The 24263-nt window shown below is 37.2% G+C and overlaps 1 protein-coding gene across 12 annotated transcripts in view; it reads left to right on the top strand.

Moving 5' to 3' along the window:
- The window catches only part of ADD3 (adducin 3), a 124166-nt gene that overhangs the window by 55425 nt on the left and 44478 nt on the right, over positions 1-24263 (top strand). Inside the window, exon 1 of one of the 12 annotated variants that reach the window (XM_072805376.1) lies at positions 16673-17067. The exons of 8 other annotated variants lie outside the window; for them this stretch is intronic. The gene's annotated coding sequence lies outside the window, so the exon portion shown is untranslated. Of the gene's footprint in view, positions 1-16672; positions 17068-20761; positions 20876-24263 lie in introns of those variants that run through there. 3 more of the 12 variants (XM_072805368.1, XM_072805370.1, XM_072805373.1) reach the window with 3 other exon arrangements.

Below are 24263 nucleotides of genomic sequence, written 5' to 3'. Positions count from 1 at the left end.
TATAAAGAGGTAAGCAAACTGGTACTGTATTTCACAGAGGGTAAATTCTGTTTACAGTGCATGTGAAAACAAATACATAGATGGAATACAAGTGCTTCTAAAAAAGAAAAAAGAAACATCCATTTGCATGAAGACCTTCCATAACAAATAGACTAGCTAATGAAGGATTAATAAGATTTTTTTAAAGATTTTATTTATTTATTCATGAGAGAGACAGAGGCAGAGACATAGGCAGAGGGAGAGGCAGGCTCCCTGCAGGGAGCCTGATGTGGGACTCGATTCTAGGACCCTAGGATCACAGATGCTGAGTGTAAGACAGATGCTTAACCATTGAGTCACCCAGTCGCCCCACTCTTAGATTTTTATTTTTGAGAATACATATCTATTCTTTATATATTTGAAAGTATGAAGTATATTACAAAAATTTTCAGAATAGTAAGGAATTTTAATAAGTTAGTAAATGAGACTAAATCTTCCACTTTTTGAGGGAAAGAATCCTCCCCGAGCCTTTGCTCTTCGATAACATCAGAAAGTAGTACTCTGCCAACAGATATATTTTTATGTCACATTCTCTATCAGATTCTAGGACCATGAGATAAAACAGTGTTAAGCAAAAGTAAGATAAATGTAATGTTTCTGTACAGTAAGAATCCAGAAAATTTTCTTACATTAGGGCAAGAGTGTATAACACTAAAATGTGTTGGTTTTAAATAGGAATTTCAGAATCTTAACCCAGCAGAATGCGATACAAGGGGGAAAAATTCCTGATCATTTGCTGTGCATTAGTAATTATACAGTTTTTTGCTTTTATTTTACATAATCACTTAATTTTGAACAATTTTAATTTTCTTAATTTTTTAATGACTGTGAGACCTAATTTAAATGTGTTGGGAATGTTTCTACTTACGAGAAAAGGGTAGCAGGTTCTGAAGATTGGAGAAGTGGTTGTATAGGTCAGATGAAGGAATGTGTTAATACTTAACATTGCTGTTGCCACAGTGTTTGAACATTGTGATCATTTCAGCTCTGCTGTACATTTCAGTCTTTTTACTGTATTGCCAATGTGAAGAGTATGTAGTGTACTGATTTGGGATCTAAATTCTGTTTGATAATCTCTCAATTTATTCCTCCATGCTGAATAGTTAAAATTAGATGGATTAATTTGCTTTTGTTTTTATAGGAAATATACAATTCAACATGTGTGAGAGACTTTGGGAAAATGCTTTGGTTTCGTGAGAAAAAGGATTTAGGTTTTTCTGGAGAGCTAAACTGGCCAACAAAAAGATGACATCAAGTTATAAGCTCTTGCTACAGAAGGAGAGACTTTTTCCTATAGACTATCTTAATTTTTTTATGTAAACCACTAAATGTAGATTTAATAGACCTGTGGAAAAGTGTACATGAATCAGAAGATAGAGGTTAACAAGTATATTCAAAGTGAATACACTGTATAATACCCTAGATCAAGACATAGAACACCGGAAGCACCGTCATGTGCCTGCCCTCCTGGGCCTTATCTCCTTCTTGCCAGGTAGCCATAATTCTGGCACATCATAGTATAATGTTGCCAGCTTCTGAGTTTTCTATAAATTGGATCATTCAATACCTACTCTTTTGAATCTGGCTTCTTTTGCTCAACATTTCTGTGTGTGAAATTCATCCATGTTGCATCATAGTTTATCTCATTATTGTATGTATTTTTATGAATGTATAATAATCTATCCTTTCTGTGGATGGTCATTCAGATTGTGTCTAGTTTTGGGCTGTTAAAAATAATTCTAGGAAAAAAAAAAAATTCCAGGGACACCTGAGTGGCTCAGTGGTTGAGCATCTGCCTTCAGCTCAGGGTGTGACGCCGGTCCAGGGATCGAGTCCCATATGAGGCTCCCTGCAAGAAGCTTGCTTCTCCCTCTGCCTGTGTCTCTGCTTCTCTCTCGTGTCTCATGAAAAAATAAATCTTTAAAAATAATAATAATAATTCTAAGGGTACCTGGGTGGCTCAATCTGGTAAGCATCTGCCTTCTACTCAGTTTATGATCTTAGGGTTCTGGGATCGAGCTGAAGCTGGGGCTTCCTGTTCAGGGGGGAGTCTGCTTCTCTTTCTTCCTCTGTCCCTCCCCTTGCTTGTGCTCACTCACACTCTTTCTCAAATAAATAAATCTGCCATGAATATTTTTGTGTGTTTTTAGTGTTTGTGTGTGTGTGTGTGCGTGCGCGCGTGCGTGCATATGCATTTTTTGAGTGTATTCCTGGGAGAGGTGTAGCTAGATTACATGGCCTATGTGTGTCTAAGTTTTGTAGATCATGCCAAAAAATTTTCCCAAAATACTTGTACTAATTGACATAAGGATTTGTACTATTTAAGAGTTCCAGATGCTCCACATCCTTGCCAGTACTTGGTATTAACAATTTTTTGCTTTTGTTTTCATTTTAACCATACTGATAGGTAGATAGCATATCTCCTTGTGGTTTTAATTTGTATTTCCCTGATGACTAATGATGACAAGCATATCTTGGTCATTTGAATGTTCTTATTTGGAAAGTACCTGTTTAGATCTTTTACTAATAAGCAGATTAGGTTGTCTTTTTTTTTTTTTTTTCTTTTAGTGATTTTTAAAATCTATTCTGGATAATCTTTTATCAGATTAAAGTTTTATTAGTCTAAAGTCAGTAGCTTTTTCTCTCCTCCTGAACAATACAGGGATCTTAAAATGCTAACTCTCATTCTCCGTTTCCATCTTATGTGATATTATTGATCAGGATTTCACTTCCACGTTTTTAACCTACATTTGTTATTGCTATTTCTATTTTATATAATACTTTTAAAATTACTCACTTGTTTACCATTTTCTTTGCTCTTTCTTCCATCTCTGTTCTTCACTTTTAATTTTTCTGAAATTCACCCTTTAGAAGTTCCTTTAATGAGTTTATAGAAAGACCTCTTTAGTGAGACGTTTATTTTACTTATTCTTGATAGTTCTGTTTGATTCACAATTTTAGGCTGCTAACTTCTCTCAGCACTATTATCTCTATGTTTATGACTTTTTTCTTTTGAAATCTATTGCAAATGTAATTTCCAGTCCTTTATAGGTGATTTGTCTCTATGTCTCTAGCCATGATTTCCTTAAAACAACCTCTCCCTTATTCTGTTTCCTCTTTTGAAACTCCAGTATATTGGACCTCTTTACTCTCTGTCTCTTAGTCTTTTTTTTTTTTTTTTTTAAACACATTCCATTTCTTTGTTTCATTCTGGCTCATTTTTTCAAATGTAGATTCTAGTTTATTCTTTCTATGTGGGTCTAATCTACTCTGCTTAATCCAGTCGCTAAGTTTTTTTCAATTATTCAGTAGTTTTTCAGTTCTGGTCTTTCTTTATAACATCTTGTTTCTCATGCTTCCAATTCTATCTTAAAGGATTCTGAACATTGTTAAAAAATTTTATTTCATATTTTTTGTCTCATTATTTTGCTGTGTGCAGTTCTTGGGGGGTGGTATCAAATTCTATTCTCTGGGGATCCCTGGGTGGCGCAGCGGTTTAGCGCCTGCCTTTGGCCCAGGGCGCGATCCTGGAGACCTGGGATCGAATCCCACGTCGGGCTCCCGGTGCATGGAGCCTGCTTCTCCCTCTGCCTGTGTCTCTGCCTCTCTCTCTCTCACTGTGTGCCTATCATAAATTAAAAAAAAAAAAAAAAAATTCTATTCTCTGTTGTTTCTGCTGACTTTTGTTTAATGTGATTTATTACTCATGTGCTTTGTAATTTTGAATTTTTAACTTGGCAAGATTTTATCTATGGAAATCCTTATGCAGTCTGTTTTGAGATCACCTTTCTCCAGACAGAATTTATGTTCCCTTTTTGTGGAGTGTCAGGGGTGCCACAACTGAAAGCCACTTTATATTGTTCTCTTGGCTTAAAGAATTTTTGGACCATGTTGGGGTGTGTGTTTGTGTGTGTGTGTGTATTCAAAGACCAGATTGTTGGAAGAGTAGGCCTGTTGTTACAGATTCTCAGAGGAGACTTTTTCTTTTTCCAGTCAGCATTCTGGAAAAGACAGATTAAGGTGTTGTGGGTTTTTTGTTTTTGTTTTTGTTTGGTCTCTGTGTGTATGCTTTTTAATTCCTTTTGTTGGTAGACAGATTTTTTTTGTCTACCTTTTAACTGAGGATATTACACTTTACGATTCTGGATTTATGTGAATGTGTGGTGGGGGTCTATAACAACTGCTTACCTTGTAGAAAGAACTCTCCACCCCCATAACTTATCACTTGAAGAAAACTTGCTTTCTAATTTAGGAATTTTTTCTTCACAACATTGAGGTCATCATCTTCAGAGGATCAAGCAACTTTTTTCTTCAGGACATAGATGGTCTTTATTTTTTTAATATTGTTTATTTAAATTCAGTTAATTAACGTATAATGTATTAGTTTCAGAGGTAGAGGTCAGTGATTCATCAGTCTTATATAACACCCATGCTCATTATATCACGTGCCCTCCTTAATGCCCATCATCATCCAGTTACCCCATGCCTCTACTCCCTCCCCTCCAGCGACCCACAGTTTGTTTCCTGTGATTAAAGGGTCTCTTATGGTTTGTTTCCCCCTCTGATTTCATCTTGTTTTATTTTTTCCTCTCTTCCTCTATGATCCTCTGGTTTGTTTTTTAAATTCCACAGATGAGTGAGATCATGTGGTAATTGTCTTTCTCATTGAGTTATTTCACTTAGTGTAATAACCTCTAGTTCATCCACATCATTGCAAGTGGCAAGATTTCATTTTTTGATGGCTGAGTAGTATTCCATTTTGTGTGTGTGTGTGTGTGTGTGTGTGTATGTGTGTGTGTATACACACTACATGTTCTTTATCCATTCTGTCTATCTGTCAGTAGACATCTGGGCTCTTTCCATAGTTTGGCTCTTGTGGACATTGCTGCTATAAACATTGGGGTGCAAGTACCCCTTTGGATCACTGCATTTATATCTTTGGGGTGAATACCCAGTAGCTCAATCACTGGGCCATAGGGTAGATCTATTTTCAGCTTTTTGAGGAACCTCCATACTGTTTTTCCAGAGTGGCTGTGGCCACTCTGGTGTGACTAAACAACTTTTTATTTTTTTACTTCTGATCTTATGCATCCTAATAAATCGAATATGACTCTGATTAGGATTCCTTCATAAGTTTTAAGCACTTATAATTTGTTTATATTGTTTTGTAATAGATTTAAATTGCCTAGTTATTTTAGAAATTACTGAAAAAGAAGTATTTCTATGACTATTTCTTAATCTCAGTAATGGCTTTATATTGAGAAAGATTTGCGTATTTAGATTCCTCTTTTGAGCCCTGGCTACAAATTTTTGTTTTTAAACCAGTGATCCAAAATGCTAAAGCTGTGGCTGGTTTCTCTGTTCTGACTATACGAAAAGCATTGGTCTGGGTGCACTGATTGCTTACTGGTTTATCAGGTACATCTTGACTTTTGTGTCATAGCAAAGGCAAACACTTGTTGAATGCACAACAGCATTTTCCAGTTCCTGTAGGAAGGTATTAATTAATGCTTACAGGAATGAACAGATTTGAGTAATGTAGTAAATCATCTGCAAAAAGCTTGAAATGTATCTTTTTTTCCCCAGCTTTAATTTGTGGGGGTGTAGCAAAGGTAATAACTGTTGAAACTTGAAATTGAAGAAAGTAATTTGCTTCTGGCAAAAGGCCTTTCCAAAATCCTTTCTGTAGTTTCCAGGCACATGATTGAAAAATATAGTAGTAAATGTGTATTATCTTATTGCTTCCAGTTTTTTAAAACTTAAAAGTAACTCCAGAGGTTCTAGTTTGGGCCTTCTTTCTTCCTTCTCCCTCCTCTTTTTATTTAAAACATCAAATCATTTATTATATTGGGCCAGCAGGAATCAGTTTAAAGGGATTGAGAGCTGTTTTAGATTAATGACTTGGCAACTTAGAAATAGCCCACAGGAGTCACAGTCCTGCTTATCTTGGAGTGAGTTTTAAAAACTCAGCCATTAAGAATTGTTTCCATAAGCTGCCAAATTGAAAGTTGGAGTGAAGAAAAACCTTACACTGATGCACGTACCCCAATGTTCTTGTCAGTGTGCTTTATGGGGATCTTGTTGCTTGAAGGATGGCATAGTCCACAGGATTAAAAGCTTTATCGTGACAATCAATAAATAATGCAGCTCCATTTTTACATAGACTTTATATTGCTTTTCCTCAAAGTTCTCAATTTTTCACTTTCATGTAAGATATTCTCTTCTTAATATTTTTTTCAAGCGATGGCCATTTATTACATCCTAACTTTCTATATTGGAAAAACGCTCCTTTTTCTTTTTCCCATTTGTAGGATTGCGCAACCTTTCAGTAAAACAAAATCAAAATTGTTCATTTGTTCAGTGTTCCACCCCCTTGAAATAAGCCACATAGTTCCCTGTGGGTGTGCCCGGCCTTATGCTGCTGCCACAGTTACTTGATCCTCCTTATCGCTTGTCACTCGTGGCCCCTTTAAGATGCCTCTTCCTTTGCCTTCTTCCACCCAGTTTTTGTACTACTCTAGTCACCTTATTTCTCAAAGGCTTAGGAGCAGTTCTCAAGAAGGTTTTTGGTTTTTGGTTTCTTTTTCTCTGAATATTCTGAGGAAGTTATTCATGCACTGTCCAAAGGTGTGTGTTTCACTGAGAATTCCTACTCCAGGATCAGACTTCCCAGTCTGGACATTTTACGACAGGTTGTTTTGTTTTTTTGAGTCAGAGCTTAGGTATTATAGATGTGAGTTCATGAATATAAAGTACACAGCTCTTACATTGCAGATAATATGTTAAACACAGAAGAGATTGCTATCTAAAAGAACCTGGCAAGGAATCTTTAAAGAATTCACATAAGGGCAGCCCCGGTGGCCCAACAGTTTAGCGCCGCCTTCAGCCCGGGGTGTGATCCTGGAGACCTGGGATCAAGTCCCAGGTCAGGCTCCCTGCACGGAGCCTGCTTCTCCCTCTGCCTCTCTCTCTCTCATGAATAAATAAATAAAATCTTTAAAAAAAAGAATTCACGTAATATAAATAGCTCTACTTTAATTTCAGTTTTTAGATGTTTCTCACTTAGGAGGTTGTCATATATTGTGTGCTGTAAATAATGACCTTCATATTATTCTTCATAAAAATGGGAGAATTGTTATTTATATGTATTTTTTTAAAAGATTTTATTTATTCATGAAACACACAGAAAGAGGCAGAGACACAAGCAGAGGGAGGAGCAGGCTCGGCTCCTTGAGGGGAACCTGATGCAGGACCCATGTGTCTCTGTTATTTATGTGTACTTTCATGTGGAAACCTATCTTAAACCTTATGGCATTTTCACATTGGTAGTAACCTGATCAAAATGGATAATCTGTTCTTAGCAATTTAATGTGGCATCCCTTTTACTTTTGTCAGATTAGCCCACAAAAGTAACCTTTCTTATATATCAACATCTTTCTGAGCCTTGAACTTGAAAATTTAGGTGACTTAAAAGCACAGTGCTTGTGATTAGTTGTGTTTTTCTTTTTTCTTCTCAGCCCCTCCCATTAAATCTACCTCCTTATACTTGATACCTTTAAGGATTTGAACCCATAGGGTATGGTGTACCTGTGCCATGACCATGTCTTTGTTTACTGACCTTGGTATTAACCTAGAACATTCTTATTCCTCCTTCCATGAGGATGTGATGGCAGATCAGTTTGACTGGCTTCAAGATAATTGGTCTTAATTATCTCTAAGTCATTGGTTAGTACAGTGTAAGAACAAACATTGTTCCAAGGCAGGATATAAATGGCTTTTGAGATTCTTTTCTTAGCATGCAAGTCAGAAGATTAGGGTAAAAGCAAAAGCTCATGACACAAAACTATTTAGTTTGCTAGTAGATTGTAGGGTTCCTGTAGTTTAAATTATACATACCACTGTAAATTGTTAACTAGTGACAATTTTACTTCCCTTTTGTATTAGTTGCAATTTGTAATACTTTTATTTAAAGTAAAGCCATATGTTGGGGCATGTGGATGGCTCAGTCAGTTGAGCATCTGACTCTTAATTTTGGCTCAGGTCATTATCTCAGGGTTGTGAGATTGAACCTTGTGTTGGGCTCTGTGCTGGGCATGGAGCCTACTTAAGATTTTTCCTTTTGCCTTCCTTCTCTCTCTCTGTCTCTCTCTCTAAATAAAATAAATAAAATTAAAAAAATAAACTTGTACTATAACACATGGCTTTATTAAGAAGCACTTTGTCTTCTCATATCTTTCTGCCAGAGTTGTGCATCATCTCCTCACCAGACCTTTTAAGACCAAGCTCAAGTGTAACTTCCTAGGAACCTTTCAAATTGGCTCTTTTCTCTGAGTCTGTAATATGTATATTATAACACAATAACACAGTGAGCTCTAATATAATTGTTTAAGAATGGTGTCTCCCTTCTTCCTCCCCTAACCCACTAAGTTCTTAATGTCTTAGGATCAGGTGTAACAGCTTATTCATTTCTTGCATACTCTGCCGTATTACATCTTCAATTGCAAGCACATAGTAGGTGTTAAATGAGTTATTGTTAAAAGAATAAATCTTAACCAGAAAGTAGAAAGATTAATTGATGAATTGACTTACTAACTTAGAATTTAAAGGCAAGTTTTAAAATCTAAAATCAGAGTAGATTAAAATTAGTGCAGCTGTAGATATGGCACAGATCAAGTTGATATTGTCCAACAAGAGTAATACTTGGAGGCAGAAAGAATGATGCACTAAACTCAAGTGTTTTCTTTTTTTTTTTTTTAACTGAAGTGTTTCTGAAATGCTAAGGAGATGTGGGTTTGTAGGCCAATTTTGTTTTTGTGTTTTTGTTTTAATTAAACCTTCTATCACACTGCCAGTTTGCCTGAGGAAATGGAAAGGTGGCAAATCTACCAGCCATCCAGATACTTTCATTGAGGGCAGGTGGAACCAGAGGGGTTGAGGTATGGGAATGAAAAGGGAAGAACATTTCTAAACCTGTCTCTTGCCCTATATTTTGATAGTATTGAGGGATTTGGAACTTTTCATTTTGGAGGAGGGGATGTGTTCTTGTAATAAAGTGGCAGCATGTGTTCCAGAGCTTGATCTGAGAAATCAAGTCCTTTAAGTCATGTGGTGTGTCAACTTGGCTACCTACCTTTTTTTTTTTTTCTTTTTAAGATTTTATTTATTTATTCATGAGAGACACAGAGAGAGGCAGAGACATAGAGGGAGAGGCAGAGGGAGAAGTAGGCTCCCCATAGGGGACCCCGGACCCTGGGATCACAACCTGAGCCAAAAGCAGACACTCAACCACTGAGCTACCCAGGTGTCCTGGACACCTGCCTATCATAGAGCAGTGTTTAAAGCTAAGTACTTGAACATTTTTTTTTTTGGGGGGGGAATGAGAATACTTCAATTTCCCAAGATTAAAAAAGGTGGCTTTTTTTTTTAATTGGGTAAATTATTTGAAATGTGAGCCATTTTTCCAACTAAAGATATTTTTTTCATATTTAGAAAGAGCAAAAATTAAAAAATGCCTACATTAGTCCCACACCCTTGGATGGAGCAAATCAAAGCAACAGTAATATTTTTAACAAGAAATTGCAGGGGCACTTGGGTGGCTCAGTTGGTAAAGCATCTGCCTTCAGCTCAGGTCATGATCCTGGGATCAAGCCCTGCATTGGGCTCCTCGCTCAGTGGGGGGTCTGCCTCTCCCCATCCCTTCTCTCTCAAATAAATAAAATATTTTTAAAAAATTGCATTTGTCATGAATGTTTGCTGTGTCAAATGGCCATAGTATATTTACATATATGTGTTTTCTGTTGTTTTTTTTGCACTTTTCTCTAAAGCAGAAATTATTTGTGACTGAAGGTTTTTTAATAGCACATAAATATTTACTCTTCACCACCCCCCCATGTAGTCTTTGTCTCTTCTAAGAGGTTATTAATAAAATGCATTATTTTTGAAAGTATTATGCCATGGGAGAGTCAAAGCCACATAACTGTTTTTCCACTCCAAGTTTGGCAATTTTCAGATAGAATACAAGCTCACTAGTTTGGTTAATTTTTGTTTTAAATGGGGATCATGCCCAATCTTTAGACCTAATGATTTACTGAATTTCTACTTCTGCTTTATTAAGCTTAACTTGCCAATTATTATAGGTTATATAGTATGCATTTTTTTATCCAGCCAAAAAAAAAAAAAAAAAGCTAATTTTGAACATTTACTATATTTCACTTATTCCCATTCTTTTTTTTTTTTTTTTTTTAAGATTTTTTAAATTCATTCATGGGAGACACAGAGAGAGGCAGAGAAGCAGGCGGGGAGCCTGATGGTGAGACTCGATCTCAGGACCCTGGGATCACGCCCTGAGCCAAAGGCAGTACTCAACCACTGAGCCACCCAGGTGTCCCCACTTATTCCCATTCTTGCCTTTCCTGTAACTGCTTCATCTTTAAATCCTGGGTTACCTCATTTACAAAAAACCATCTATCAGATATTAAATAGGCTCCATATGTTTTTTGAGCTTGTCCTGTGCTAGGTGCTGAGCAGCCCTGCCTGCCAGTTGCTCATAGCATGTGTAAGAGCTACACCAGCAAACAGAAAATTGTGAGCCACTGTAATGAATGCTGTGTTGGAGGTAAGCCAGAGGGCTGTGGCACTTGAGGCTTTGAACTTCAACGTGGAGGCTTTCCTTCACAAATTCATCTTTGCAAGGGAGTCAAAACCCAGTGTTTTCCTAAATGGGAAATTACAGAATATAGCCAGATAACCTATAGACAAGAGTTGAGTTTCACCAACTTGGCAAGGGTCTCATTAATTTCTGAAGCGTGAACACCATGATTGGCATTTTTATCAAGTAGTTATCCATGTTGTCTTTATTATTTCTTAGAACAGTTGGTTTGGGAAGGGAGGAGCCATAAGAGTAAAAGGTATGATTTAGCACTGCTATGGTTCTAGGGCCATCTCCAACTTAGGTTTCATAACTCCAGCGGGGCCGGCTCTTCCATGGAGATGAGTCCTACATAAAACTCACACTCTTCTTAATTGTCTCAGCTTTGGTTTTTTGTTTTGTGCGTTTTTTTTTTTTTTTTTTTTTTGGCCAGGCCTTTTCTCTCCCTTTGAGTTTTGCTCCCTCAGCTGAATCTCTTTTGCTATTTGGTTGCCCCTCCACTATCTGGATTCTCTTAAACCCAGAGCCTCTTCATACTCTGTAAAATTGGTCTATTATGAAAATCACTTGTAATGAAAAATCACTTCTCTACTTTATCTCCATTGCCATAAGTTATGTTACCTTATGTGCTTAACCTTTTTGAGTCTCCATATTCTCTTGTATAAAAGGAGCCTGATAGTACTGCCTAGGAGAGTTGTTGTGGGTGGTGCACAGGATTTTTTTTTTTTAAGTTTTTTTTTATTTTTATTTATTTATGATAGTCACAGAGAGAGAGATAGAGAGAGAGAGGCATATACACACAGGCAGAGGGAGAAGCAGGCTCCATGCACCGGGAGCCCGATGTGGGATTCGATCCTGGGTCTCCAGGATCGCGCCCTGGGCCAAAGGCAGGCGCTAAACCGCCGCGCCACCCAGGGATCCCCACAGGATAAGTATTTAAAGCACATGGCAGTCTGAATTATTCTAGTGGTACCTTAACTGCTCAGCAATCATTTCTCCAGGATCACAAGAGTTTGCACACAGTTGACTTTTAATCTATTTAATTTCAAACCCTGTGGTCATCTCCCTGCTCCCTACTTTTCTAGCGCTTTGCTTTTCTTTTTGGTGAATGTTCAGACTCAGTGTTTTTTAGCTACTTTGATCATAACTGAGTACCCATTATCCAGGCATATCCATTCAGCAGACACTTATGGATGGTTTCCATGTGCTAGGTATTAGAATACAAAGATGCTCCCGTTTAAGTAAGGGAAACTCATGGAAGCAGCCATCTGGTATGAGTTCTATAATGCTGTTATTTAAAGCATTATGGAAACACAGGATGAAAAAGCTTTAATTTTGTTATAAGTAGACCAGTAAAGTAGGTTAGATTTTAACTGGGCCTTGAATTCTCACTTCATGGTTAAAAGAAAGATCACACCAGGCAAAAGGAGCTCTTTATACAAAGACTGGTAAAGATATAAGTGTATTAAGGTAGAAGTAGTCACTACAAAGTAGAAAATCTGTGCCTCCCTCCCCCAACCACTCCAGTTCTGTCATAGTAGGAAGGTAAAGAGGAAACAAGTAGCCTTTTTTTCCCCCCCAGATCTAAAAAATTGCTTCCCTTGGTAGGGAATAAAGAGTAATGCTTTATTTGCTATTTTTTCTTTGCGTATGTAAAATGAGAGCAAACGTAGGGGTAGCACAAAAGCTTAGAAGCAGTATATGAATGGGCATATACTTGAACTGCCCCTGGAACTGTTGATTTTGCTTCTACTTCTTATATTTCTTTCTTTTGATTACTTACTACATGCCGGGCGCATTACAAAAGTTATCTCTTTTAAGCCATACAACTTTTTTTTAATAATTTATTTTTTATTGGTGTTCAATTTGCCAACATACAGAATAACACCCAGTGCTCATCCCGTCAAGTGCCCCCCTCAGTGCCCGTCACCCATTCACCCCCACCCCCCAGCCATACAACTTTTATGAATTAAGATTTTCCTTGTTATACATAGGGGAAGACTAATATTCAAAGGAGTTTAAAAAAACAAAACCAAGAAACTTGCTTAAGTTGTATATAGCCTGTAAGTGGCAGACCTCATCCTCTGAGCCAGCATTCTCTCCCAAGCTTCTAAGTTCTCTTCATACTAAAGCCAAATGTAGAGCTGCTGCCTAAGAACCTTGTACTATGCCTAACCAAGACATTACTGACCAACTGGCTGACTGGTACAGGCAGCTAAAACTTTAGAAGTTTTGTTTCTTTCACCTAAGAAGGGGAGTAGTTGGAGCAGATGAGTGTACACTTTCTTTTAACTTTATAATTTCCTTGTAGGGGCAGCCCGGATGGCTCAGCGGTTTGGCGCCGCCTGCGGCCCGGGGTGTGATCCTGGAGGCCCGGGATTGAGTCTTGTGTAGGGCTCCCTGCATGGAGCCTGCTTCTCCCTTTGCCTGTCTCTGCCTCTCTCTCTCCCTCTGAATAAATGAATGAATGAATGAATGAATGAATGAATGAATCTTTTAAAAAATTTCCTTGTAGGCTTCTTCCATCTGTTTCATTCATGCCTGATCACTTTGTGCAATCAGGTTATTTGATGTAGTGGGGAATGTTCTAATGCATAGGTTGCAAAGGCATAACTATTTAGAGTTGTTTAAAATAAACTTTAAAAAGTGATTTATTTTAGAGAGAGAACAAGCAAGAGAGGAGAGTGCAGGGAGAGGGGCAAAGGGAGAAAGGAGTGAGAGAATCCCAAGCAGGCTCCTTGCTGATGAACCATTCCTCTAGATGGGAAAGTTCCTTCCCATAGACATTTTTTTTTTTTAAAGATTTTATTTATTTATTCATGAGAGACAGAGGCAGAGACATAGGCAGAGGGAGAAGCAGACTTCCTGTGGGGAGCCCGATGTGGGACTCAATCCCCAGAAGGGGATCATGCCCTGAGCCAAAGACATGCTCAACCACTGAGCCACCCAGGTGTCCTCTTCCCATAGACATTTCAAGTTAGTCTGAATGTCCCAGAGAGCTGAAGCTTGCCAAGCAAAGCTCATCTCTGTGTCTCTTTGAGTCACTAATAGTTATACCAGTATTTCCAGAATTTAATGTCTCCATCAGCTAAAGATTAAACTTTTCCCACCCCCCTTCTCCTACCCTAGAAATATCCTTGATCTGGTGGGTTTATTAAGAGATAAGCTCTTTTTTTGGTTTCGTGCTTTGTTTTCAGTCAACTGCAAGTTTGAGATGCCTTGTGTTTCCTTAACAAATGACACTTCGTGCTTTCCCAGCACTTTAGTTGGAGACAGCTTCTCATTGTGCTAGTTTGAGTTCTGGCACTTGAGAGCATCTTCATTCTGAAGCTTATGGAACGTCCATCTCATATTTGAAGCAGAGTGTTTATCTTCTCTTCATTTGTTAAGCCCCAAGCCCTGGTGGTGCCCCAAATGAGTGTCTCATTTAAGTTGTATTTGAGAATGTATGGGAATGAAGAGTGCATGAACTCTTATGTAGCAAAAGCGGAGGGGAGAGTCCTTAGAACAGTGAGTTCAGTCATAGGGATACCTAATTTCATATAAAAACCCAATAAGAGGGATCCCTGGGTGGCGCAGCGGTTTGACGCCTGCCTTTGGCCCAGGGCGTGATCCTGGAGACCCGGGATCGAATCCTACGTCGGGCTCCCGGTGCATGGAGCCTGCTTCTCCCTCTGCCTGTGTCTCTGCCTCTCTCTCTCTCTCTCTCTCTCTCTCTCACTATCATAAATAAATAAAAATTAAAAAATAAAATAAAAAAAAAACCCCAATAAGATAGCTAAAATATGTTTTGAATTATTTTCTTCTAAAGAGTCATCTTATTTTCTAACTTTCATAAGTTTTTTACAAGTCACTTTACATAATGAAAATACACACCATTTTACAATAGTGTGTGTTTGGAAATATAACAAAACGACATTTAAATGAAACATATTTGAAATGAAATTGGTGTTGGAAGGTGGTACGTCAGGAAATGTTTTGAGTTGCAAAGGAGCTTGTACTATAATTGGTAAGCCTCTGGCACTCAATAGACAGTGTTTTTATCTAAAATCCACAAAACTGATAAGGAGAGGGAAGGAAAAATTTGATTGCTTGAGAATTACCCTAGGAGATTGGATCAGTAAATTTACATGAATCCCTGAAACACGCAGGTGTATATGAGTGCCAAATAATGTCTGAACTAACCAAGAAAAACTTGCTTTTCTACATCACTGTGGTGAAAGCCTTGGTTCTCAACAATTTTCACATTTATAAGGGTATTTTTTTTAAAGGGACTAACTACACATTGGGCAAGCAACTGTGTAGTCCAAAAAGTATTGGCTGGATTTAACATACTGGGGGCACGTGGACTCCTAAGAATGTCACACCTTGTCTATGCCAGTAAGTCAGAGTGTCTATTCTTGATACTAAATCTGATGTCATTGGCAGATTTTCCTCTTTATTGGAAGGACCATATTCAGAAGGGAGAGTATTTTTTCATGTATCTTGCTCTCTGTGTGATATTGGGGTGTTTTATTTTTTATTTTTTTATTTTTCAGCTATGAAATAATACTGGCGAGTCCCAAGAAAACTAGATCTGGATTTCATTTGGTCTTTTCAACTCTGTGTGATCTTGTGCACATTCCTGACATGTTACAAACAGCTTGTGTCTCTGAATGTGCAGTATCAATTTTCAGTGGTGAAGGCCCCAAAAGGAAACAGACTGATTCTTCCATGCACAAACAGCTGGGCAGTTGTGGATGGAATTAATTGCTGATATATATTGGCTGTGTTTTTCTTCTCTTGTCATTTCCTTTGCAGCTGTGAAAGTGAAGTTTGACTTGAAAACAGACATTTCCAGCAGTGCAAATCCAAAAAGTATCAAAATGGAATTCTTCAAAATATCTGCTACCTTTAAGTTCAGTTTGAAGTGAGCTGGAGAAGAGCAAGGGATGGCAGGAGAGTCATAATTATATATATGGTTGAAAAATAATTAAAGCAAGCTTGAGTGGGTTAATTTTTTTTTTTGAGTGGGTTAATTTATGGTAAAAGTGACCTTATAATTCAACAAAAGGCTAGATTGGGCAGTATGCACCCCTTTCTGAGGATCCTAAAAGAAGCTGTTCTGAGCCACCTCTGAAAATAGTGGTGGGGGAGCAGAAAATGGAAATGTTCAGACCCCAAACTGATTTATTTTTCCACTGTGAGGAAGTAGCATTTGGCAGAGGGTAAAGTGACAACATGTATCATTAAAAATAATATTTTCCTGCTCTTTTCCAAAAGCCATTTCTTTGTTTTAAATTCAATGTAAAGATTACAAAGCTTTTTTTTTTTTTTTTAAGCATGGGTATTTTACTGAAAACCCTATTTTTCATGCCATGAGTTACAGGAGTTCAGTTACAAGTAACTGTTGGCTGTGTCTGAATGTGCATATACAGGAAGTAGTATTGATTAAAATCACTTTGAACAATAACCAGATGTTTGGTGACAGTTTCAATAACTGATAAATTATTTTAGTCACTAAGTTTTTTAGGCAGTATGTATACATCTGACAGAATATCTTATTTGGAAATATATCAGGAAAAAATTAAAAATCAAAACTTAGGAAATTATTTGAAAGTAGGTGATTATAAAAATTTTTTTAAGGTCTGGTATGCATATTAGTAATTTTCATCAAAATCTCCCTTTTATGTATTTTAATAGTCTATGAAAACAAATTTACAAATCAAACCCCCCCTTTTTTAAGGCAACTCTTGCTAGTTAGTTGATAAGAAGTGCTTTTATTGTTTCTGTATTACCAGGAGAACTAGAGCATTGATAGAGAAGGGTAGGTAATGCTTAAGTTCATGATTGGGTCCCCTGTTTTGGCCAAATACCCCAAAAGTAAAGTTCTAAAGTGAACGATGTTGCCAACACCTTGAGATATACAGAAGCTGCTGTTGCTAAACTTAGAAGTTGGCATGGTTGGACTTCCTTTATAGTCGTCCACTTCCACCTCACATTCTGCTGGTTGAGCTGTGTGTTCTACCTTGCATTTTATCTTTACTTTCTTAAGAAAAAAGAAATGAGTCAATATTTTATTTCATAGCAGGAAAGCAGATCTACAAACATGAACACCGTCTCCTCCCCCCCACCCCCCTCGTTTCTTTGAAGAGGATTAACCAATTAGTTTTGACTCTGAAGCCCTGAAAAATGTTGTGGCAGTATTAACGTGCAGTTTGCTGTCACTGAGGTCTGCTTGGGTGTGTTGTTTCCCCCAGTGGGCTCCACCCTTGCTCTAACCGCACCGAGAGTGTGGATATCTCACTGTTTAAAACAAAGTTCATTTTTAGGGCGGCATTGCATCAGAATTGCCACACAAAAACCAGCTTAAGAAATGTACAGCAGCTTCAAATATTTTTGTAAGTAATGGCTTGTCTATTGTAAAACTGATAATGCACAGCTTAGGGGGAAGCACGATAAGATAGATGGTCAGTTTTGTGCTAGCTGCTAGTAATGTGCAGTGTTCTTGGGAAGGAGCCTATAGCTTTATCATTCAACTAAATTTTTTCCTGTTCACCTATTTGCTTTTTTTGTTGTTCCTTAAACTGTTTACTGAACTGTTGTTGTTTTTAATTGTTTGGGGGATGACAATGACTGTTTAAGGAAAATACTGTTAGTTTCCCAATGTGCTAATTAGTTAACATAAAAATGCTTGAAGTGGTGTTTTGCACTGAATTTATTGGACCCATTAACAGCATAATCTGGTAATACTGTATTTCGAGACATCGTGGCATGAACTTTGTGTGTAAGAGTGGGTTCATTGAATTAAAAAAAGGCAGCATCTAAAGAGCCTTTATTTCTGTTATAATGATGCTTTGTCTTCCTGCTGTTGGGTATTTGTCAGAAGAGTTGGGGAAGGCTGCAGCCCAAAGTTCTGTTCCATGCCTTGTCTGTGCCTCTGTGTTCTTTCTAGAGTTTGTGACGTGAGTGGTAAGTTGAACTATAGGAGAATTGCATTATTGAATGAGGTCCACACTTGGCAATTTTTTCTTTGCAAATGGATCTTTTTCCGCCCTCACATAATGGAGCTTCATTTGTAGCTAGGTTTTCAATGCCTGTGAAGTGTTTATGCTTGACTAAAGTAGGCATGTTGAGAGAGAGGCTGTGCTCTGTGATCTTTTCTGTACTGACTGTTGTCTTCCTCTTGTGCATGTTCATCGTGTACCCTTGTGGGATAGACACACCCATTCAGTACAAGCAAGTTGAACCACTCACTTCAGTTGAAATCAAAGCTGAATGTTGAAAATGGCAGATTTTCGTAAAGTTTGCTGGGGTGACATTGTGTCATCCTTTTTGGACTCAGACTTGTGAGCATTTCCTTGCTTCAGTTTCCTCTTTGAAACTTGGTAGTAACTGTGTTTAGCCATTTTCTAACATCACAAGGATGTAAGAATAAGGTAGAAGCTTGGTATCAAATAAAAGCACTAGACCAGGAATTAAATGGCTATTACTTTGGACACTGGTTTCTTCACTTGTAAACTTGGGAATTTGTGTTAGTTCTCTAAGACCTTTTCCAGCTGAGAATACTCTAATTCTCTTTGTAAAGACATCCCCAAAATGCTAAAGGCAATGTACTGGAATTGAGGGAAAAAATGTTTGGATAGTAATCCAGAATCATTCATATAAATGATGTGAAAACTAAAGCTTTACTTTCAATAAATTGTGTATATCAGAAATTTTGGAAATTTACATTTTGATTCTGTACTGAGCAATAGAATTCTCTAATCATCACCTCAACAAGAAAATAAATTTTCAGGTTGTGTTTTGCATCCTGACTCAGTACACAAACCACATAACACACCACTTAATTTCTGAAGTAAGTTTTTCCTTACAACACAGAAAACATTCTATTTTTTGTTCTGTTTCATTTTTAAAATGTTGGTTTCAATCTACTGAGCTAGAAGATCTCTACTGACCCTTTGACTCCAGGAGAATACACTTAGACTTTTTTATAGTTGCTCCAGAGCAAAGCTTACCAATCACTTCATTGTTAAATGTTGAAATTGGGAAATTTTCTGAATAAATCTTATTTGGAACTTTTGTAGAATGTCAATAGTTAATACCTACACTAATACTTTATATACTCTTATTACTTATTTTTAAAAATATTCTTAAAAAATAATCTGGACACCTAGGGGGCTCAGTAGGTTAAGTGTCTGCCTCTTGATTTCAGCTCTGGTCATGATCTCAGGGTTGTGAGATCAAACCCCATGTTGGGCTCACGCACTGGGCATCGAGCCTGCTAAAGATTCTCTCTCCCTCTCTCTCTGCCCCCCTTCTCTGATCATCATCATATTTTTTTCTTGTAATAATTATGTAATATAAAGAAAATGGAGTGAATTTTTTTCACCAAGGTCTATGTAGCTCTATATGGCTGCCCTTAAATCCTCTCCTGTTTATTCTAGTGTACAAGGCATATGACAGCGTCTCTTTGCAACTCTAATCTCTGAGCCCTACTCCCTAGAAGGGAATTTCTTCTCTATTTTTCCAGAGAACTTCTGTGAGTAAGTGCACATCTTTTTTTTTTTTTTAAACCAAATTAATACTATGCACACCATTATGTATCTACCTCATTTTTTTTTTAAAGATCTTATTTATTCATGAGAGACAGAGAGAGAGAAAGAGAGAGGCAGAGACACAGGCAGGGGGAGAAACAGGCTCCATGCAGGGAGCCTGACATGAGACTCGATCCTGGGTCTCCAGGATCATACCCTGAACTGAAGGTGGCACTAAACTGCTGAGCCACCCGAGCTGCCCTACCTCATTCTTTTTAATGGGTGTATACTTCATTGTATGGACGAATGAATGAATTTATTCATTCATCCATTGATAGATATCCAGATTATCTCCAAATTGTTCCCTTTCTCCCCTATCAGATATACTTAATCAGTCCTCCTACATCCTAATTGGGGTAGAACCCAAGTGCTGAAATGATGATAGTGCTGTGCAGAAATAGAAAAACCCCTTACCAACTACTTCTCTGGCTAGAACACTAAGGGTAGGCCCCACTGTCCCAGCCATTCATGAGTGGGTAAGAACTGCCCTGGGAGTCATTTTTCAGCAGATTTTTTTTTTAAAGATTATATTTATTTATTCATGAGAGACACAGAGAGAGAGAGAGAGAGAGAGAGAGAGAGGGAGGCAGAGACCCAGGCAGAGAGAGAAGCAGGCTCCATGCAGGGAGCCCTAAGTGGGACTCGATCCCGGGTCTCCAGGATCACGCCCTGGGCTGAAGGCAGTGCTAAACAGCTGAGCCATTTTTCAGCAGATTAATGAAATTAACATTGGGTTCAAAGTCTGGTAACTTGAGTGTAAGATTGTGGGCAATTCATTTAGCCTCCTTAGTCCTTAGTTTTGCCCTTTATAAAATGAGAGGTTAAAATAGAGGAGTTTTAATACCTGTTCCAACTGTAGTATTTACCTGTATTTTTGTAAGAGTATTGATTTAAGCCATATAACCCAATTTATATTAAGTTTCTGTTGTTTAAATTGAAAACATCTTTTGTGTATATTGTGTGATGTGTAATTTATTTGACCTACCATATGGGCTAATCTATTTTAAAGTATAAGAATGTAAAAAAGATAAGTTGAATGTTATAATTTATATAAACTCTCCTTTTCTAAAAAGTCTGTTTCAAAAGTATACAACCCATTCCAGAAAAAAGCAGATCCTTTTATCAAGCTTGAATACTTGAGAAGATTCTGAGTGAGGTGATGTTTGTTTTTAAAATGGATCCTTGTAATTTTCGATGAATCCAGCCATTCAAGGCTAATCCTCAGGGCTTTGAAACTTGGCATCAGCCTCCTTGTTTAAATTGTTTTCATATTCTAGTCCTCTAATCCATCTCCTTGTTTCATTGAATGCTAAAACTGATATTGCTTGACATAGCTAAAGTTGTCTGATTTGGTGCTGAGGAAGCAGCTTAGAGGTGAACTGTACACTATTATCCTGCCAGCAAAGTTATCAAGTTACACAGTAAAGTTATAAAGTAACAGAAGCAGGAATTTTTGCTGCATCACACATAAGATGTTTAGGATCTCCTGTTTCCCAGATTTTTTTTGCAGTTCTGTCAAAGGACAGCTGTCCTGAAAGCAAAATGGTAAAGCACTTCATTGTTCGATTTGTATAATAACAAGAAGATAAAAAGATACTTTCTCAGCCTGGAGGTAGGGGAGTCTCTGTGTGTTCATCTGCTGGTTTAGCCTAGCTTCTTGTTAGAAAACTTGATATACCTTGAATAAGTATGCTTCTCTAAAACCTAAAATGTAATTTATTATCAAAGCAACGCTGCATTATTACGACCTGTTTTCTGTGTTAATTTCCGTATCAGTTGGTTGAGATATGATTCAGTTTAGCAAAATGTATTGAGGACCATCTAGGAGCCAAGCACAGCATTAAGCAGGGTGAGTATCTAAATGACAGAGACTGTCTCACTGGGATCTATCAAAATGATAACTCTTATTTCTTCCATTGTTAGAATTTTCTAATATCCACTGGTAGGTGGAACTGGGCAGAAAAAGTTCTTCAAATTTTGAGTCTGTGAAAATAGATAAAAACAAGGTATATGTTAAGTATTTAAAAAGGTTTTAATGTGTTGTTAGGACAGTGTCAATTACTGTGGAGGTCCAATCTTATGTGTGTGGATCTGCTAGTGACATCAATGTCGCACTAATCAGATTCTAAATAAAAGTCGTGGTGGTTAGATTAATTGAGCCTTAATTTTTGCCTTGTTAATAAAAATCTGTTACAATTATTGTACCTCATATATTATGACTTAATCTATTGCATGTCTGACCCTAATCTTTGAGAATGGTCACACTATGTTTTGATGACACATCCTGATATCTCCTTTGTCAAGTTACTCCATCCATTGTGACATTTACGACTAAGGAAATTCTCTATAGTTAGAAATATACAGGATACTGCTGTCTACAGGATGTTGAACAGCTTTGTCTAAAACATTTGCAGTCATTTTAGAAAAACAATCCTATGATAGCAGAATCAGTCTAATAGATTATAGTTTGAGCTGAAGCAGAAAGCTATTTTGTGTGTGTGTGTGTGTGTGTGTAAAGAGAGAAAAAAAAAGTCTAATCATTACTTTGCTTCGTTATGCAATCGTAGAAGGAACTGATGTTTCTTCTTTGGAGCCCAGCTTTTGGCTGGACTCCTGTGACACACAGTGGGAATTCACTTCCTATCAGGAAACGCTGTTTTTCAATGTATTATCTTGTTGAGACAACCACAGTGAACAATAGGCTATTAATGTATTAGAACAACAAGTGTCATAACCAAGCCAATATTTGCTTTGTTTTGAGTGTTACCCTAAAAAAAAAATCTTTGGCCAGGCTTGAGAATACATTTGGCCATCAGTAACTGCTGGGCATAAATATCATGACAATTAAAAAGAACAAAGAAGAAAACAATGTGTTAATAACATGATGAACTTTTTGCAGGTTTACTCACATCTTGTGCAGAGAGACAAGAATAAATTAAATGGTTTCAAATACATCTTTCAGATACTAAAAAATGTCCACTTAAAGGCCTGTTTTGAGTTCTGGAAGCTACACCAAGAAGCTGGAACAGAGAAAAAAGCCTCAAACTCAGGTTCTCTTAGAAAATATCAAATGCTCTTATGAGATATATCACATTCAATTTTGGATATTTGTATTTAAAATAATAATCCTTATTTGAGGGCTGCCTACTTTTACAAGGCTATTTATTTCTTTAATGATTAGGAAGAAGAAAGCTCCATTCAGGGGATGGTCAGTTAATATCAAGTCACCACTATAATCATGTGATAAAAGTATAATAAAACTTCAGAGCTGGAAGGTAAACCTAGAGGTCCTGTGATCAAAACACCTCATTTTACACATGAAGCAAATCTGACCTTACTTTCATTTAGGCTTCCTTTACTGTCTTAACCCAAAAGTCTGTTTAACAGCCATTCTCAACAACTATTGGATATTTTATTTTTCAATTGGCAGTTACCTGGTTTTTGTTGTTTGCTACCTTTCCATGTAGTAGTCATGTATTAGTTTTGTGATTAAACTGAAAACTCTTTAAAGACAGGACCTAGACCTGTGTTTTATATTTCTTTATAAAACCAACCAGCTTTACCAACCAGCTGAATTAGTGTTTGCTGTTTGATTGGATAAGTAAGGTTATTTTTTTTTAATTTTAAAATGACATTTTTGTACCTAGTCTCAAAACCCAAAAGTATAGATTTTAAAAAATTGTTCCTTTTATACCTTCACTCTTTTTTGTGATTACTTTTTAGTCAGCTTGACATTTATTTTACGTGCTGGTGAAATTCATTACCTCAACCATCTTGGATACCTGGCCATTCTGAACAAACCATGATTATTAGCTCAGTTTTCAAGGGTTGCTCTAAATTCTCCACACTGGTTTATTTTAAGACAAGTAGAGAATGGGATATTATGATTCAATAGCCCTACTCACCTCAGTTTAATAAATCCTTATTGCATAACTGTAAGTGGACAGTAAAGAAAGGAAAAAGATTTGACCCAATTACTGGGGCAGATAGACCTCAAATAATTTAAAGGCAAGACAGACTTTGAAAAAGTGTTTTGGGAGCAATACTGGTTGTGGCAGGGAGAGGGGGGTGGGGAGAAGGGTGGAGCTAATTCTGATGGAGGAGATTCTGGAAGCCATTATGGAAGGAGTTGGCTTTTGAATAAGACCTTGAAGTATGGATTAAGATTTGGATGGATGGAGATGAGAGGGAAAACAGTTTAAGTATATGAGAAATAAGGTGAGCAAAGCATCAATCAAGGAAATGGCTTTTGTTTGGGACAGTCATCATTTTCCTCTGAGTCTGTGAGGGATAAACTTGGAAGTCTCTTCCATTCTATTTTCAGAGCCTGAATTTTGGAAACCCCCAGGCTGATTCCTATATTTTTTAAAGGTAGGACTCCAAGTTGCTTTTTTCTTTCTTTGAGGGAAGGACTAAGAAAATTATGTTTTTGGAAAATTATAGTGAATATCTTTGTGCTTCTCAGTTTAACCATGAACCTCAAGAGTTGTAGTGTCCATACTACCTTTTAGATGTTTAAAATAACACTTTCTGGCACTTTACAACTCAATAGAACTCTTTCTTGACAATAGAGATCAAAAGTAGAAACAAAATATTTAACAAATTCTGGAGAGCTACTTAAGTTCCTAAGCTCCATGAAGATTGCTTTTTATTTGACAATAAAGTACTTGATGTAGGCTTTAAATCCAGCTAAATAGGCACTATAGAACTAAGCTGTGAGTCTAGTCTTTGTGAGCCTCACAAAACAAGAATCCTACTCCAAGCCTGAATTTAAAATATAGCAAGCAATTTAAGTGGACCCTTCAGGCATGTATGAGTGGATACAAAAAGCTGAGTCATAAAGTTTATTCTCTCTGGTGAATTACCATTAAAGCTTGAAAGAGCAGCAATCTCATTTTTTCAAAAAATAGTTAAATGGTTCAAAATTCTTTTTTAAAAAAAGATTTTATTTATTCATGAGAGACCGAGAGAGAGGGGGTGGGGGAGGAAGAGAGAGAGAG

This window comes from Canis lupus, chromosome 29, assembly GCF_048164855.1.
Source record: "Canis lupus baileyi chromosome 29, mCanLup2.hap1, whole genome shotgun sequence".
Lineage (NCBI taxonomy): Eukaryota > Metazoa > Chordata > Mammalia > Carnivora > Canidae > Canis > Canis lupus.
The sequence above is the reverse complement of the archived record's forward strand: the minus strand, read 5'-3'. Positions and strand labels throughout refer to the sequence as shown.